The sequence below is a fragment of the Onychostoma macrolepis genome, chromosome 09 (assembly GCF_012432095.1).
Source record: "Onychostoma macrolepis isolate SWU-2019 chromosome 09, ASM1243209v1, whole genome shotgun sequence".
Classification (NCBI taxonomy): Eukaryota; Metazoa; Chordata; class Actinopteri; order Cypriniformes; family Cyprinidae; genus Onychostoma; species Onychostoma macrolepis.
In genome coordinates this window covers 12,338,579-12,357,467 of record NC_081163.1, presented here as the reverse complement: position 1 = coordinate 12,357,467, position 18,889 = coordinate 12,338,579, and positions in this window count along the sequence as shown.

Below are 18,889 nucleotides of genomic sequence, written 5' to 3'. Positions count from 1 at the left end.
AAAGACAGTTTTATGGCCTTTATCTTGTCATGTTTCTGAGTAGAATAGCTATTGCCATCACATGTATCACGTTTAAGACCTCATTATATTTTATTATTGTTTACTTCTCTTGTAGTGCTTTAAAGCTCAGGGTACCAAATCACTTCAGTCTGAGATATGCAAAATTTTGGGAGTTTGGAAGTATTTTTATTATTTTTTTTTTCAAAAATTTTATTTGCTAGGTTGCTTTGTATTTATTAATTCTATAGTTTGAGAAACAATCTTTGGATTGGATTGACTTTCTGAGACCAGAAAGATTCACATACTGCCTTTGACCTGATGTTACTTTTAGCCTATATTATGTATATTGTGCCAGGGTGACCATACGTCCTCTTTTTCCTTGATGGGATTCCTACATTGCCTAAAAATGTCAGGATTTTCGTTTTGTTCTAAGGTGTGCAATTACTTTCAGGGAAACGCATGGTACAGGCTGGTCTCGACCGCGTTACATGTCCACATCACTTCGCCAAATTATTTCATTTATTCCAAGGTACTTACAACAACAAAAGAACCAAAACCCACAATGTCAGTGACCAAGCAAATAAATGCATTCTAAACAACATCATAAAATGCCAAATTACTTCCATGTTTTTGTCACAAAAAACATGGCAAGTCAGGGGCAGTCGTGCCCTAATAGTTAGAGAGTCTGACTTGTAACCTGAAGGTCGTGGGCTTGAGTCTTGGTACCAGATTATGCTACCAACACTGCATTTTTAATATTCAGGGGTGCAAACTAATTCACATAGGCCTAGCACACAGAGCTGGGTAGTAATTGATTACATGTAATCTGGATTATGTAATCAGATTCCAAAAATTAAGTACTTGTAATTAGAGTTACATCAGGCTGACACACGGAGCCTGTGTGCCCCCGCCACAGGCCTGTGATGACGACACATCCCTCCCAGATGCACTCAACCACTTTTACTCACGGTTTGAAATGCAGAATGACACACCTGCACAAAAACTGCCCACACCTCCCAATGACCAGGCGCTCTGTCTGTCTCCAGCCGACGTAAGGAAGTCCCTATCTAGGATCAACCCACGCAAGGCTGCGGGTCCCGACAACATACCTGGCCGTGTACTGAAAGACTGTGCTGCACAGCTGACAGATGTCCTAACAGATATCTTCAACACCTCGCTGAGCCAGGCAGTCGTCCCCACATGTCTCAAATCCACAACAATCATACACCGGTACCAAAGAAATCACCTGTGTCCTGTCTAAATGACTACCGTCCCATAGCACTGACTCCAATCATAATGAAGTGCTTTGAGAGGTTAGTCATGCACAACATCAAAACCAGCCTCCCCAACACACTCGATCCGCTCCAGTTTGCATACCGTCCGAACCGCTCTACGGACGATGCAATTTCCTCCACTCTCCACCTGGCTCTTACCCACCTAGAAAATAAAGACTCCTACGTTAGAATGCTGTTCATTGACTTCAGCTCAGCATTCAACACAATAATCCCACAACAGCTCATAAATAAACTCAACCTGCTGGGCCTTAACAATTCCTCTGCAATTGGATCCTGGACTTTCTAACCGAAGACCTCAGTCAGTCCGTGTCGGCCACAACACCTCGAGCACTACCACACTGAACACAGGTGCCCCACAAGGCTGTGTGCTCAGCCCGCTGCTCTTCACGCTGCTGACCCACGACTGCACTGCCAAGTCCAGCTCCAACCACATCATCAAGTTCGCTGATGACACAACAGTGGTAGGTCTCATCAGCAACAACGATGAAACACACTACAGAGAGGAAGTGGCACAGCTGGCTGAATGGTGTGGCACTAACAACCTGTCCCTCAATGTGAGTAAGACAAAGGAGGTTGTGATGGACTTCAGGAGAAACTCCGTTGATCACCCCCACTGACCATCGACAGCTCGCCTGTGGAGAGAGTCAGCAGCACTAAATTCCTGGGGTGCACATCACAGAGGATCTCACCTGGTCCACCAACACCATGTCACTCTCCAAGAAGGCACAACAGCGCCTACACTTCCTCCGCCGGCTGAAAAGAGCAAGTCTCCTCCACCCATCCTCACCACTTTCTACAGGGGCACCATTGAGAGTGTGCTGACCAGCTGCATCACTGTCTGGTACGGGAACTGTACTGCAGCAGACCGCAAGACCCCCAGCGGACAGTGAACACCGCTGCAAGGATCATCGGTGCCCCTCTCCCTCCATCCTGGATATTTTCCTCACACGATGCTCCAGCAAAGCCAACAGTATCGTGAAAGACTCCACACACCCCTCCCACAGTCTCTTCCAGCTCCTACCATCAGGAAGACGGTACCAGAGCATCAGAGCCCGCTCTGCCAGACTGCTCAACAGCTTTTTCCCCAGGCTGTGAGAGCCCTGAACTCAAATCACCCCGCCTCTCTGAACCCCCATACAAACCCCTACCTCCTGTAACATGTAACGTGCAATTGAAGTGTGCTACACACAGGTGAGTGGGCCTGTACAAACCACCTGTAGTAGCACACTCTCCTCCTCTATGCGCACTAGTCACTTTTCACACACACTGCTGTGTGTACACAAATCCCACAAAAAGAACTCAGTAATATATGTATGTTTACATGCTCATGCACTACAAATCCTCCTGCACTGTTCCCCAGCCAGCTGCTTGAACTCAATGTTTCTCCTTGCACATGTACAGTATTTATCTGAAGCATTCGTATAGTTTGTATTTTTTAGTTTGTATAGGTACTTTTATAGATAGTATATTTATAGTCAAAATCTATCAGTAGGATAGTTGTGTATAGGCAGAGGTGGGTAGTAACGAGTTACATTTACTTCGTTACATTTACTCGAGTACATTTTTGTGTAACTAATACTTTTAGAGTATATTTAAAATGGGTACTTTTACTCTTACTCAAGTACATTTTTAGTGGAAAAAACGGTACTTTTACTTCGTTACTGTGGGCGACGCTCCTCTCGTTACTTTATCTTAATGCATTAAAAATCCTTAAATTTATTCCAAGCGCGCCGTCTACTTTTTTTTTTCTGGGCAATGAGCGATGCCCGTTCGCGAATGATTCATTCTTTTGAGTCAATTCTGTTCGAAGGCTTGATCAAATCAGTTGGCAGACCAGTGAATCGGTTCGCGAATCAGTTTGAATGATTCGTTCAGTTCCCTGCCGCACGCGCTGAGTCGTCTGAAGTGGTTCTCACTCAGAGTTGTAACATCAGGAGCGTTGAAGACGTGGCTTTGGATCTACAGTCAGCTGAAAGCAAATCTGCAAAGGCTATTGCTAGCTATGAAGATCTGATCTTTATTAGATGAGCACCGCGTGTGCTGTCGGTTCCACAGGTATAGATCCGATTACAATACACGATACCATGACATTACCAGTTTGTTGTACATGTACCTTACACATTAAATGCATTGTATAATTTATTCATTAAATAAGCTGTCACAGAGTATGAAATAAACACCCGCCAAACCCGCGTTAGTTCCAGGAGGAATGCCTTGCCATGACACAATTAATATTGATATTTTCACAATATTTAGGCTTGCAGAAATAAAGGCTACATTTGTTTACATTTTGCAGAACAGACGGAAGAAGATCCGTCAATGTGCATTTGTTTCGTTATGTTCAGATGTTCTGTAGAGTTTTCACTCTTCTCTGTGTCAGAGGTTATATACATTTCTAATACATAATTAAACTTTAAAATATAATTTAATTTAACTCCGTGATGCAAATCAGAATTTGTATCAGCTGTTACTCCAGTTTTCAGAGTAATATTATCCTTCAGAAATCATTCTAATATACTGATTTATTACCAGTGTTGTTGAGGAAAGAAAAAAAAAAAAAACAGCATATGCTGGTATGGTATTTTTTGAAGCTGGAATGCTGGTTTGTGCTGGTCATGTGCTGGTCTTGAGCTGGTGCTCAAACCAGCATCCCATGCTTCAAAACATACCATATCAGCATATGCTGGTTTTTTCAACAGGGAACAGTTTTGGTGCTTAATATTTTTTGGAACCTGTGACAGTTTGTTCAGGATTCTTTTATGAATAGAAAGCTATTAAAAAAACAAAACAGCATTGATAATAAATCAGGCTGATAAAAATTTTGATTTGCATCACTGAAATAAATTACATTAAATAAAAAATTTTTTTAAAAGTATTTTGAACAGCAGTGTGTGTGTATATAAAACAATGTATCTAAATATCTAAATAAAAATAGACTATATTCAGTATATCCAAAGTAACTAGTAACTAACTACTTGAGTAGTTTTTTTATCCGATACTTTTTTACTCTTACTCAAGTAACTATTCAGACTATTACTTTTACTTTTACTTGAGTAAATATTTCTTCAAGTACTTTTACTTTTACTTGAGTACAGTTTTCGGGTACTCTACCCACCTCTGTGTATAGGTTTATATTGTCTTACGCCATTGTTGTATGCCTGTATTTATGTAGCACCGTGGTCCTGTGAGGCACGACATTTCGTTCCACTGTATGCCCCCGCATGTAGCGGAATGACAATTCATAAAATAAAGCTCAACTTGACTTGACTTGACTACAGTTACTTTTTTATTGATTACATATTATTCACACAATAGCAATAAATTATTTATATAATTTGATTCTCTCTAATTCCTCTTTTTTATCTTTTAAATTTTCCTTTCTAAAATAGTCTACCGCTTATATACACTTTTATATACACCAATTTTGTGGACATTCACATAGACTAGTCATTAGGTGGCAACAGAGGATTTGACCAAAGGATTTACAAAAATCATTTCAGGTTTAAGAAGTGTTTCAACATTGCATCAACTACTGATGAACACATTCATTTTTATTTGAAATATCACTCAGTAGGTTATTTAACCATGTATTATTATGTATTATTGAAAGGCTTTTGTCTTTCAAACTCATTAAAATGCACAAATTCTCGTTTTTTCTTATTTGCAGACATTCTCAAACTTTTTGTCATCTGAACCTATCTTTGTCAACTTTCACCTAATATATTTACTTTAAAGGGATGATCAATCAGCAATTCTGTAAAAGACAATATCTCCCTTTGCATTGAACTTTGTGCTCAAACAGCAACATTGCACACTAACTAAAGTTAAAAAAGTGAAATCAATCAATGACTCCTTTAAGTATCCCTGAGATTTTAAAATAAATATTCAATAATTAAGTATCACATTTGCATGTTCACAGTTCTCTGACATTGGTCAATGGTCATATGGCGTGCAGGTAAACATAAAAAATGTCTTCTTTTTTAGTGAATCAAAAGTGAATTCTTTTGATTGTTATTTTAAAATGATTTATTTTAATTTTACATTTTTATGAATTAATTACATTTTTGCCTTTCATTAAACTCACAAACCCCCTGCAGTTCCTTTACGAACCCCAGTTTGGGAAACCTTGATGTAATATAATGTTTAATGCACTTCAGGTTGTTAATTACAATGAAAGGAATATATTTTCTCAGTCTTTTGTATTTTTACATCATTATGGTACAAGATTATCTTGTTTAAATCAATGTGATAAACGAGTTATGTCAAAAGTAATCTAAATGTAATCTGATTATATTACCTAAAATGTGTAATGTAATGGATTATGTTACTGACTACAATTTTTGTGATGTAATTTGGAATCAGTAACAGATTACAATTTGTAAGTAATCTACCCAGCTCTGCTAGCACATTTCACACAATGGCAAGTCAAAGTGCTTTATAGGGAGAAAATGTTACACTGCTAAAAATGCTTTTCTTATCTTTTTTGTCTCGTTTCCAGTCCAAATATCGAATAATTCTTAAATCAAATAATTTTTTTTCCCCCCCAGAAAAAAATAAGTCAAAATAATCTTGTTTTTGGTTTGAAATAAGATTATTTTGTTTACCTCATTGGCAGATTATTTTGCTTGTTTTAAGGAAAAACTCACTTAATTTTGACTTATTTTTTTCTGAAAACAAGACAATAATTTTTACTTGTCTAGAAAATGCTTGTTGATTTAAGAATTTTTAGATATTTGGACTAGAAACAAGACAAACTTTAAGTAGTAAATCATTTTTTGCAGTGCACCATTCAAGGATAAACACATAAAAGACGTTTGAGCGACAACTACGCTCTATAATCAACAAGGATTGTTGTTAAGATGTTACATGAACTTAGTCAGGGCAAATAAACCACTGTAAATCTTCATTTCAGCACTCAGATTTTTGAAGCAGCTGACGGGCTAAATGCGAGGTGTTTCTCTGTCTTGAAACAGGCTGTTACACGCTGACACTTAGCTATGGCTTAGCGCTGCCTCCACATGAGCTGAGTGACACTAATATTACTGTACATTAAACGCTATGCTTTACTTGTAGGTCGAACAGTTCTCAAATCGACTTCACGTCAGAGTAATAGCTTACTGATATGTGAAACAAATGTTAAGGTCGGGACTGAGGAGCATTTTGCAAAGGGTAGCGATAACGTAACTTAATCTTCATAGCTATTGCAACAGCCCAGTAAGCCGCGGTCACACTAGACTTTGAACATGTAAAATCGTTTCTTTTTATTTATTTATTTTTTATTATGAACATTGTCAAACAATAAAAAGCAGTTACAGTACAAACATATAAAATAATAATAATAATAAAAAGAAAATGAATAATAATAAATAAAATAAAAGTTATAACAAAAATGAGCCCAGGCAAGAAGGACCTGCTTATGGAAATTAGATAACTTAGCTGGTAATTTTTCTACATTATAATTACAAAGTAATAAAAAATTAAATCCACCAAATTTGGAGAAAATGTGGAATAAATTTCCAGATAGAGGTTGGATTTTTAATAAAGTGTTTGGCCCAATTGATTTTAAGCGTATTATTAAACGTACAAAAATCTAACATATTAAAACCACCATTTTCATATGTATTTAAAACCACAGATTTTTTTATATAATGTATGCCATTTTTCCATATGAAATTAAATAACATTTTGTCAATATTCTTGAGAGAGGTCTTATCAACATGGAGAGACTGAGCAGCGTACGATAGTCTGGAAAGACCCTCCCCTTTTGCAAGTAAGAGAGAAGTCTCTCTGCAGCCATAGATAAAAAAATGTCTGTGTTTTCTCAATTATTGGGGAGAAGTTAAATACACATCTGTCATTTTGATTTTTACATAAAGATATACCTAAATAAAATATCTTTTCTTTAATTGGAATATTATTAATTGTAGATAGGTCATATTCTTTAATTGAAAGTAGCTCACATTTAGACAAATTTTAAAAAAAGACCATAGCTTTAGAAAATTGATCAACCATGCTAATTGCAATAGGGACCCAAGAGGCAACAGAGTATCAGCAGTATCATCTGCTAATTGACTGATCTTTATTTCCCTTTCTGCAATGAGAATGCCTTTCGAGATACTTTTATTAATAAAATGTGAGAAAATCTGGGCAACAAGAAGGAAGAGATAGGGTGAGATCAGGCATCCTTGCCTAATACCCCTCAGAGAGTTGAATCTGGATGACATACCAAAACTAAATTTTAGTGAGCAGTTACTGTTAGCATAAAGTGTCCTGATGGCATTATACAAGAAATCACCAAAACCAAATTTTTGAAGACATCGAAAAATAAAAGAATGTTCCACTGTGTCTAATGCCTTGTAGAAATCTAAAAAAAAAAGATGAAACTCTCTTCAGAAATCAAATCTGAATAGTCAAGAATATTTAAAATTAATCTGATATTATTAGAAATATGCCTATTTTTAATGACGCCAGACTGCGATTCATCGATTATATAGCCCATTATTTTTTTAAATATCTGGGCAAAAAGTTGAGCAAGAATTTTGTAATCAGTGTTAAGTAAACAATTTTCAATAAGGAGTGGATCCTTTTTAGCTTTTGGGATCAGAGTGATTAAACCTTGGAGGCTAAGAGGAAGAGATGATTTCAGAATACTCTGCATAGACTTCTGTAAGGAAAGGAGCTAAGGGTTCAGAGAATGTCTTATAAAATTCTGTTGTAATGCCATCATTCCCTGGAAACTTGTTAATTTTAAGATGATTAATGGAATCAATGACTTCCTCAAGAGAGATAGGTTCATCACATCGATTTCTGTCATCTGCCTCTACAGAAATCAAATCAACAATCAAGTCTAAGAAAGAGAATGTATCATCTTCATCAACCCTAGAGGTATATAGCAATTTATACAAATTATAACAATAATTTGAGATTGTCTTGGGGTCATCTGTAATGATACCATCAACACTGAGTTTAGACATGCTATTATAATTGGCATTAGACTTCTCTAATCTGAAGAAGTATGCAGAATTTTGTTCGCCTTGCTCCATCCACCTCCTCCCAGATCGCACAAAAGCACCTTCAGCTTTACATTTGTATATATTATCAAGCTGGTTTTGTAAATTGCAAAGTAAAACAGTTTCATCATTTGAAAGATCTTCAGGGGGCCCCTGAGTGAGAGCAGCAATTTCACTAATAACCATCTCTTCCTCAGCTTTCCTAAGTTTAGCAAGTGCACTCCCATAGCTTCTCATAAATTTACCAATATCAAATTTGAATAACTCCCAATTATTACTAAAAGAATGTTCCCTTAAAGCTTTTTTTCCAATAATGGTTAATAAAATAATTAATTTTAAGCTTAACGGTATTATAAGATAACAGAGAGCTATGTAATTTCCAGTATGAAGTTTTAATATGAGTTAAGGTGTTTACAGAAAGCTTAATTTTTATATAGACTGCCTTATGGTCAGTTAGGGGTGTTGAATATCAACTGAAGTGCATTGAATATCAATAGATTTAGAGATCAGCCAAAAATCTATGCGAGAGGGGTGAGAAGCAGCTTTGTTACTCCAGGTAAAAGCTTTAGTATAAGGGTATTTGGTCCTCCAGATATCGATCACATCAAGTCTCTCCATGAATTGTTTCAACTTTGAATGGCCTGGTGGCCATTTATCAAGAGCACTGTCAATAGCAATATTGAAATCCCCACCTATAATAATTAGAGAATTTGGGAACTTATTCAGCCAGTATAGTAGTCTACTTTCTACATAATAACAAAAAAGTTGTATTCTCAGACTTTGAGTTAAAACCATAAATATTGGCTATAATGATATGAGTTGAGTTCACATCAATGACATTACACAAAAAATGCCCATATTGATCACAGTCCGAATGTAAAATATTCCCTTTAAATGCATTCCTTAGAGTAGTAACTCCTGCAGAGCGTTCAGTTCCATGGGAAAAACCAAAGGTCGTTACCCCATTGTGATCTCCAGAATTTTACATCACTAACAGAAGAATGGGATTCTTGGAAAAAACAAAAATCAGGCTTCAGCTGTTTTGCAAATAAGAATAAAGCTTTCCTTTTTTACATTAAGTCGTATACCCCTGACATTTAGAGAAAACAAAGACAACAATTTCAAAAATTTGAAACAAATACCTTAAGACAAAGCTTATGGCAGAAAAGAGAACTCCCAAACTCTGCACTTAAAACATAAGTCAATATTAAGTAAACCAACTTGTCAAAAAAACATCTTAATTTCCAGGCAAAAGGAGCTGAACTATATTCAAAACGATATTAAGGCACAAGACCCAAAGTACATCGATAAATCAGCAACAAGACATCCTTGATCAGCCAAATATAAGTCGACAAACTTCAAAGACAGCCATTAAGGTGGAAGAACAATTTCTTTGCCTTCAACAAAAGCTCGAGCTCCGACATAGTAAGCCTTCATTCCAGCATATCTTGCACTTTTAACTGCAGGCCAAAGTTTTTTTCTCCGCTCTCTGTCTTCCTCACAGAAATCTTCAGCGATTCGCAACTTATTATCACGGAGGTACGAGTTGTTTCTAGCAGCCTTCCAAATTGCGTCACGGTGCACTCTGTTGGTGAATTGAAGAATTACAGGTCTCGGCTTGTCAGTGTTCACCTTTGATCATACGAACAGTAAGCGATGAGCAGGAGGCTCGAGGGACATTCTACCAAAAACGTACATTATCTGTCCTTGACTTCTTACAGTGAATAAAATGTATTTCATCCAAAAAATTTCTAAAACTGACTGATGGTTGATTTCTGTGAGTTGTTCTGTAAAGGAATGTCATTCATTAGGTTCTCAGATATATTTTTCTTTATTAAAAACACTTTTGAAAATTACAAATCCCTTCTTTGTCCTTGTCCTCAGCCAAAGTAGACCTACAGCTTTCATAGTTTTGTTATGCTAACAACTGTTATTTAGAAAAAAATCTCCATCAATAACAAGTTTAAGTTATTATTCACATCAATTGATTAAAAACATGAAATTAAACATAAATTCTAGAAATAAATGCTATTTTACAACTGTCCCCATGTTTTTGGTCAGTCCTGTCACGTTTACATAAAACTCAACATAAAATGTGTGCAATAAGCCTTTAAGGGGTATGATTCAGATTACCGCTATTACCATGTAATTTCCTAAGTAATAATGTAGATATTACTATAGTATTACCCTGTTGTTACTGAGCCGTAATATGTTGTGGCACCACAGTTACTTTACATTGTGCTATTCAGTTAAATGTCAATCGATTACATTTGCTGTATCATAGTAAAATGTACTTTATATATTATGAAGTTATATTTCCATAGAACTACACAGTAATTAAACAGAACCTTTAATGACTGTTAAATGGTTGTGTGACAGCAACTTTACCAGTCTAATATTACATTAACATTAAGATTATAATAATAATTTAAAATAGGAATGCTTATCAAAACTTAAGAACACAAAACATAAGAATAAATCCATAAATATCTTGTTTTTGTCTTGTTCATCATATTTATATTCATAAAAGCAACAGAACTGAAATTATATCATGTTTATCAGCAGCACAGCATATGAGTGAAAATAACACGATATCTGCCTTTGATCTCGTAGGTATCTGCTCCACTTCGAGAGGGCAGAACTGTCTGTATTGACTGGGCTTATTTCACTCCTCCCCTCACTGCAGCCGCCTACTCTCACCTACACTTCAGGCAAGGCGAGGCGCATCTCAGACAAGCCTAGTGTCACCGATTAAACCCACTGCCTGTCACTCAATAAAAGAACCACATTGCTGCTTTTTTTTGGGTGTTGATTTTGTTTGGTTTAATAATTAACATCACTTTGCAAGTATGATTCTCACTTGGCTTGTGAATTAACGAACTTGAACAGTGACATAAGGCGTAATACAAATGTTGCTTAACGTACCAAGATTGTGATAAGACAAAATTGTAAAGCATATTATGTGCAAATACACATAAGACCAAAATGTGAACGCAATGCATTTTCCTCTCATGGACCGAGACAGTATTAAAGACCACACCTTGCTAATAAAGCATACTATGTGCACAAAAACTGACAAATCCAAAATATAAACTTTACATAATGTCTTAATGCATAAGCATTTATTACAATTTTCCAAAGGGAGGAGAACACTTAACGTTTAAACAAGTTGCGTTAACATTCTGGGCTCGACTGTTTTTATCATCATTAAACCAGCATTTTAAAATGCTACAAAACTGTTCACAAGCATCCAGTGATTTAATTTTAGTTATCATTTGTTGAAATAAATATAAACATACAGTGTACTTGTGTCTGTCTGTTGAATGTGATCCACAATCTCCGATTCTTTTCCGTGGCCACGCAAAAATGAATATACAGTGAAAACAATACTTCATCATTTAAATGTTTCCAACAAAGAAATGGACCGACTTCTGTCAGCTTGTTGAACAAATACTTTATTTGGATAATCTACCATATGATGGCTGAAGCAGTAGTGCGCATCCAGCGGGCGACACCGTTTTCACGGTAATCAGATCAACATTTAAAACCAAATTCTACAAAAATTAAGAGGAAAAAAAATGTAATTATCCTGCAAAGCGATAAACTAGCTGCTTTTCCCTGCAAACGATCCAATGAAGAATGTGAATATTTAACTTAAAGGCAAAAACAAAACAAAAGGTATCCGTATTAATTTCAGCATTTGCAGCAGAGGGGCAGAGGGTGAACCTCTCAAAATGGCGGCGCCACCCCAGCTTGCAACGCAGCGTGATGTAGCTTCACATTCTCTATAGGTATGTTCAACTTGAAGTGGCGCCGCACAAAATGATCAGTGTATGACATCAAAGTACCGCGAGAGTGATAAGAGAGCATCCTTATGCTTTCGAATTGCTCTCGCGGTACTTTGATTTCACGAGTTCACACTTACATATATTTAGCACGAGTAATGTAATGCGTATTTGCCGAGTATGGTAATACGTTGTTGGTGTGCTGTCCTGGGGAAGGGCTCTGAGCTTGGGAATTGCCCGAACCCAGAGTACCCACCAAAAGCAATTGAGTGTTGGACAGCCCCAGACTGAGATCCCCCCCAAAATACGCACAAAAGATCTGGCGGGAGCTGGTATCGAGGAGTAGCCTGGATGACGGGCCGGGGGAGCCTACGTGCTCTGAGGGAGCGGTTTGGCATGCATGGGTAGGCCCCACCGGCCACTGGTGTGAACTGTGTGGTTTAGGGCGACTGGTCAGGGAGAGCTCGAACCGAAGCTCAACGTTGTGCTCATCACGTTGGGACGGGTGAGCCCTGCCCGCCGATGGAGAAGCAGCGTGGTTAAGGCCTTGACCAGGAGGACCCGAGTTGCCTGCAGTGGGATAGTTCACGGAGTTGGTGTACGGGCCCTACTGGCCGTCAGCCCCTGCTGCTCAGAGGACAGAGGGCGGTATCTGGCCAAGAGGTCCCATGACTAGAGCAAAATACTCCGTTGTCGGACGAGTGGGTCCTATCGGCTTGGCAGATAAAAAGAGTTTCGGACGTCCGACAAGGAGGCTCTCGCGACATCCGGCGGGAGATCAAGACTCACGGCATCGAATGGATGAGCCTCACTTGCGGGCGGCAAGTATAGGAGCCCACTGGGAGACCAGCGTCGACGTCTGACACAAGATCAAGACTACGATGTCAGACGGATAGCCTTGCCAGCAAGTAGGGAGAAGAGAAAATCCGGAACTGGGAGGGTGCCCGACGGGAGCACAATGCCCACTGTGTCAGACGTGTAAGCATCGCCAGCATGAGACTTGAAAAGGTAAGGTTGTCTGGCCAGGAGGCTCTCGCCGGCGTCTGACAGGAGATGTCTTGACCGACCGAGTATGTAGCATTCGACGGGGGTTGATTTTGTGGCGCGAGCCACAAAAGGTAAGGTTGTGTGGCCGGGAGTCCTCTCGCCGGCGGGAGATCGGGGCTCACTGTGTCAGACAGGTAAAGACAGAAAGGTAAAGTTAGAGAGATACAAACCGCGCGGTGGCCGGGGCCCCCCGAAGACAGGCCCGAGAACCACTGATATAGACGATTGTCAGGGCATTGGAGCCCTCTTTAGGCTTTGATGTAATGCGTATTTACATGATATTGTATAATACAATATCAGCAATTAAGTGGCCGGGAGGCACTCGCCGTCATCTGACTGGAAATGGAAGCTCGCAGCCTGGATGGGTAAGACTCTCCGGCCGCAGAGTGGAAAAGGTAAGTTGTCTGGCTGGGAGGCTCTGGCCAGTGTTCAAGATGTGAAGATTCACAGTGTCAGATGGGTGAGCCTCGCCAAGCGTGGGACTTGAAAAGGTAAGTTAAAAAATGGCTGGAAGGCTCACACCAATTTTATTTTTTATTTTTTTAAATGAATAGAGGTTCGAGGGGGGATTTGACCTGAGAATTCTAAGGCGGAGATGCTCGAGAACGGCCTGGTAAGGTTGGATGGAGAAATGTAAATGAAATTACCTTTCTTAACTTGGTCTGTCTTGTTTGATCAAAATGAAATGGTTTCGCTATCGAGAACTGATAGGTCTGAGATGGTGGGGTTGATGTCCGGATCGAATTTAGAGGAGATGGTGAGCCCTGAGCATCTCAGAAACTCAGAAAGGCTAGAGTGAATTTGGTGTCCGACGGGAGATCAATACTCATGGCATCGGACGGGCCAACCTCGCCGAACGTATGATGGAAAGGTAAGGGATGGGAAGACTGTAGGACAGAAAGGTAAGATTGCTAGGCTGGAAGGCTTTGCGGCGTCTCACCAGTAGTTGAAAGGAAACATATTCACTCAACTGGGAAGGCTCGCGTAGCATCTGACAGGGGTTCCGCACTTGTGGCATCGGACCTGAAAGTTTCACCTATAGTCAGACGGAAACGAAAGGTTTGCTCGACCGGCCAGCTCTCACGCATCCAACGCGAGTTCACTACCCTCGGCGTCAGAAGGATGAGCCTCGCCAGTAGTCGACAGAGAAACGTATTGCTCCACCGGAAGCGCTCTTGCAGCATCTGACAGGGAGTTCAATACTCAGAATAATATCATTCTAATAGGGTAGATGCTATGAGGATTGCTTGCGTGATTGTAAGACAAATCCAATAGCGGTACCTGATAATACATCTGAAAATCTTGGTACTGCTTGCGTCCAAAGGTTAAGTGTACAACGAAATGGGATTCCCTGTGCTAGTGTACCCCGAATAAGTGCCACGAATCTGGATGGATAGGCATGGCTTGGAAGCTGAGGTGATGTCGACTTTTGCCAGCCAGGTGCTAAGACCCATGATTTGTCATATGGATTGCATGATCATTGTCCTACTATTGAGAGAGAATTCATAGAGGGGAATCGAGGCATTTTATGCTTGAAACGGGTAGTTATGTGGAGCTGACAAATCGGTTAGAAGGTGTTTCTTACCTCAGAATTTCCTAGCAGCCACTCCAATGGGTTAATGCTGAGACAGCGGTCGACAAAAGATCTGATCATGAACCCTCATTTAATTTGCGCTGCCTATAGGGGAAAGCTGAACAGATTATTTCAGTGAAACGGCTGAATGTAATGAATTTGGAAAAATGGCAACTTTTGACATCCATATTCAATAATTTACTATAGTTATGATAGTAATAATTACGATAGTTTCTGACGTAAATAAATGGCCAAATGTTAAAGATTAAGTGGACATTTAAATTGGATGTTTAGCCGAACAAGGATTAGATTGCATAGTGGCATATAAACCAGTGGTTCCTAAACCCGTCCCAGGGACCCCCAGCCACAGCACGTCCCACATGCCTCCCATTCAGCACACCCAATCCAACTCATCAGCTCATTAGTAGAGTCTGCAAGACCTGAAATGGGTGTGGCCCATTAGAGAGACATACAAACCGCGCGGTGGCCGGGGCCCCCCGAAGACAGGCCCGAGAACCACTGATATAGACGATTGTCAGGGCATTGGAGCCCTCTTTAGGCTTTGATGTAATGCGTATTTACATGATATTGTATAATACATTATATTAAGTTTCAGCAGAACCATGTGTTACTTATTTTTGATACTTTATTCAAAATAATTATTATGGCCTATGTGGCCTGCAATGCATCCGTTACCCAATTATTCGCTGGTGATGCCTGGGGTGTCTGCACCTGCCAGGATCCTCGCTCGGATGTTGTAAGCCACTAGCGGTGGCACAGAGGCAACAGAATTTGGTGGGACGAGCAGTGATGTTGCTGTAAAAGAGGATATTGTGACTTTAAATGAAGTAGAGATGGAGATGAAGTAGAGTAGATGTGGATGGAGTGTGTCGCAACAATGAACCGGCTCACAGACATAAACTAAACTGAAACAAATCTATAGAAAGCTTGAAATGTCTACTACAAACTAATTCAAATAAAAAAACAAATCTTCTCTAATTATGTAGTACGTATGAAAATGTGCACATCCATTAGCCTACTGTGGAGATGGAGAGTCAGCGCCGGCGTTTGCAGCTGACACTAACTGAGAAAGCACTAGTTTAGTAATAAATAATTAAAATGTCTTCTTTTTCCCGATGCATTCATAATCATTACTTTTGCCGGTACTTTGCAGCAATCTTTATGCACACGCTTGAGCGCGGAATGTAGGCTATAATACGCCTAAATACTTATTAAAAGATGGTTTAGTATTATAGTAATCTGTTTAATATAAACGCTCGACTAGCTTACTAGAAAAATCCATAGTCGGGGGCTGGCCTAGCCTACTTGGCACAAGGAACCGATCCATTTTTTAAATAAAATGCTGTGACATTACGAAATGTGACTGCAAATCACGTCACATAGTATTCCATTGCAGGAGTTATGCATGTGTAAGTAGACAAATGTTTTTGTATTATTTAATCTTTCTTAAACTATGGTCTTTTTAGGGGTGCTGGAGCACCTGCTAGCCCCTCCCTAGCGCCGTCCATTACAATCAATTGCATAACAGTTCCAAAGGTCAGTTTCTCATTTTGAACGCGGCTGCCGCAACATCAGAGTCTATATCCGGACTATATATGTTTATCCCAATACTTTCATTATTATTTCATGTTTGCAACACAGAAATGTAGCCTACTGTGTAGACTGTTTGTAAAGCTGTTTCAAACATAAAGTTTATGATGAGAGCTACTCTCTCTGGATCAGCGGCTGCGCGAAAGCAGGTTTAAATATTCCAATGTGATTGTGATTTCACTGGTTTAATAGACATGGTCTCATCGACATAGCAATAAGATTGAGTGTGTTTGAATCGAGATCGCAATCTTTTAATGAGTAATCCATATGAGCCTGTAACCTATGTATTTTTGTATGTCATAATTTGTACCAGACCTAAAAGACCAGGCCCGGCCCCCCCGCTTCCGCGATCCATGGTGCAACCCTAGTACAGAAGTACAAACATAGTGCAGATAACATATAATTAAGGTAATAAAAACACTAATAATGAAGTTAATAGACAATAAATTATAAATAACAACATATAACAAAATAAAAAGCGTCCATAGGCAGAACTGATGAGTTATTTACAAATGTACAGTACTGGTGTGTTATGTGTTGTTGGGTAGAGGGGCACCGATAATCCTCTCAGCAGTCCTGACTGTCTGTTGTAGTCTTCTGACATCTGTTTTGGTAGCTGAGCCAAACCAAACAGTTATAGATGAACACAGGACAGACTCAATGATGGCAGAGTAGAACAGTTTCAGCAGCTCCTGTGGCAGGTTGAACTTCCTTAGCTGGCGGAGGAAATATAGCCTCTGCTGAGCCTTTTTCACAATAGAGTCAATGTGATTGTCCCACTTCAGGTCCTGGGAGATGGTGGTGCCCAGGAACCTGAATGACTCTACTGCAGCCACAGTGCTGTCCATGATGGTGAGTTGGGGGAGTGCAGGGGGGTTCCTCCTGATGTCTACTATCATCTCCATTGTTTTGAGCGTGCTGAGCTCCAAGTTGTGACTGCACCAGACAGCCAGCTGCTCAACCTCCTGTCTGTAAGCAGACTCGTCTCTGTCCTTGATGAGGCCGATGATTGCAGTGTCGTCCAGCAAACTTCAGGAGCTTGACAGAGGGGTCTTTAGATGTGCAGTCATTTGTGTAGAGGGAGAAGAGCAGTGGGGAGAGAACACATCCCTGAGGGGCGCCAGTGCTGATAGTGAGAGTCCTGGATGTGAGTTTGCCCAGTCTCACTAGCTGCTGCCTGTCTGTCAGGAAGCTGGTGATCCACTGACAGATGGAGGTGGGCACAGAGAGCTGTGTGAGTTTGTCTGAGAGAAGGTCAGGCATGATGGTATCGAAGGCCAAGTTGAAGTCCACAAATAAGATCCTTGCGTAAGTCCCAGGTTTGTCAAGGTGTTGCAGGATGTAATGCAGTCCCATATTGACAACGTCATCCACAGACCTGTTTGCTCTGTAGGCAAACTGAAGAGGATCCAGCGAGGGTCCAGTGAAGCGACAGGTAGGTGAATGTGCGGAGTGCAGATCAGAGCGGGTGCTGGGTGTCAGTCTGGCCTTTTCAAATCGGCAGTAAAACACATTCAGATCTTCAGCCAGTTGTTGATTCTCCATAGACTGTGGGGATGGTGTCTTGTACTTGGTGATGATCCTCAGACCAGTCCATACTGATGCCAGATCGTTGACTGAAAGCTCTCTTCTCAGCTTTTCAGAGTAGTTTTTTTTAGCCACTCTGATATCCTTTGTTAGTCTGTTCCTGGCCTGGTTATACAAGATTTTATCCCCACTTCTGTAAGCATCCTCTTTGACCTGACGAAGCTGTTTGAGTTTCCCAGTAAACCACGGTTTATCATTATTGAATGATAAGAATGTCCTGGTAGGATGCACATATCTTCACAGAAACTGATATATGAAGTTACAGTCTCTCTGAGCTCGTCCAGATCCGTGGCAGCAGCTTCAAAAACACTCCAATCAGTAAGGTAGAAACAGGCTTGTAAAATCCGCTCTGTTTCATTAGTCCATCTTTTAACAGTTCTTAATACAGGTTTAGCTGATTTCAGTTTCTGCCTGTAGGTTGGTATAAGGTGAACCAAACAGTGATCAGAGAGCCCCAAAGCTGCTCCTGGGACAGAGTGATATGCATCTTTTATTGTTTTGTAACAATGATCTAATATATTACTGTCCCTGGTGGGACATGTAACGTGCTGTCTGTATTTTGGCAGTTCACGGGAGATATTTGCTTTGTTAAAATCTCCAAGAATGATTAAAAGAGAGTCCGGGTACCATTGCTCCATTTCAGATATTTGTTCAGCCAGTTGTTGCATCGCGGCGCTCACGCACGCATCCAGAGGCACGTACACATTCACAAGAATGAAAGAGGAAAACTCCCGCTTCGAGTAGAACGGTTTACGGTTTATGAAGAGCGCCTCTAAATTAGGAGAACACATCTTCTTCAGAGTTGTTACGTCTGTACACCAACCTTCATTTATGTAGAAATATAGTCCACCACCTCTCGTTTTCCGCTCTGAACAGCTGGTAGCCCGGCAAATGAAGCGCGTTGTCCGGAATGGCTTCACTCAGCCAGGTTTCAGTGAAGCACAATGCAGCAGAGTTTGAAAAATCCTTGTTTGTGCGGGT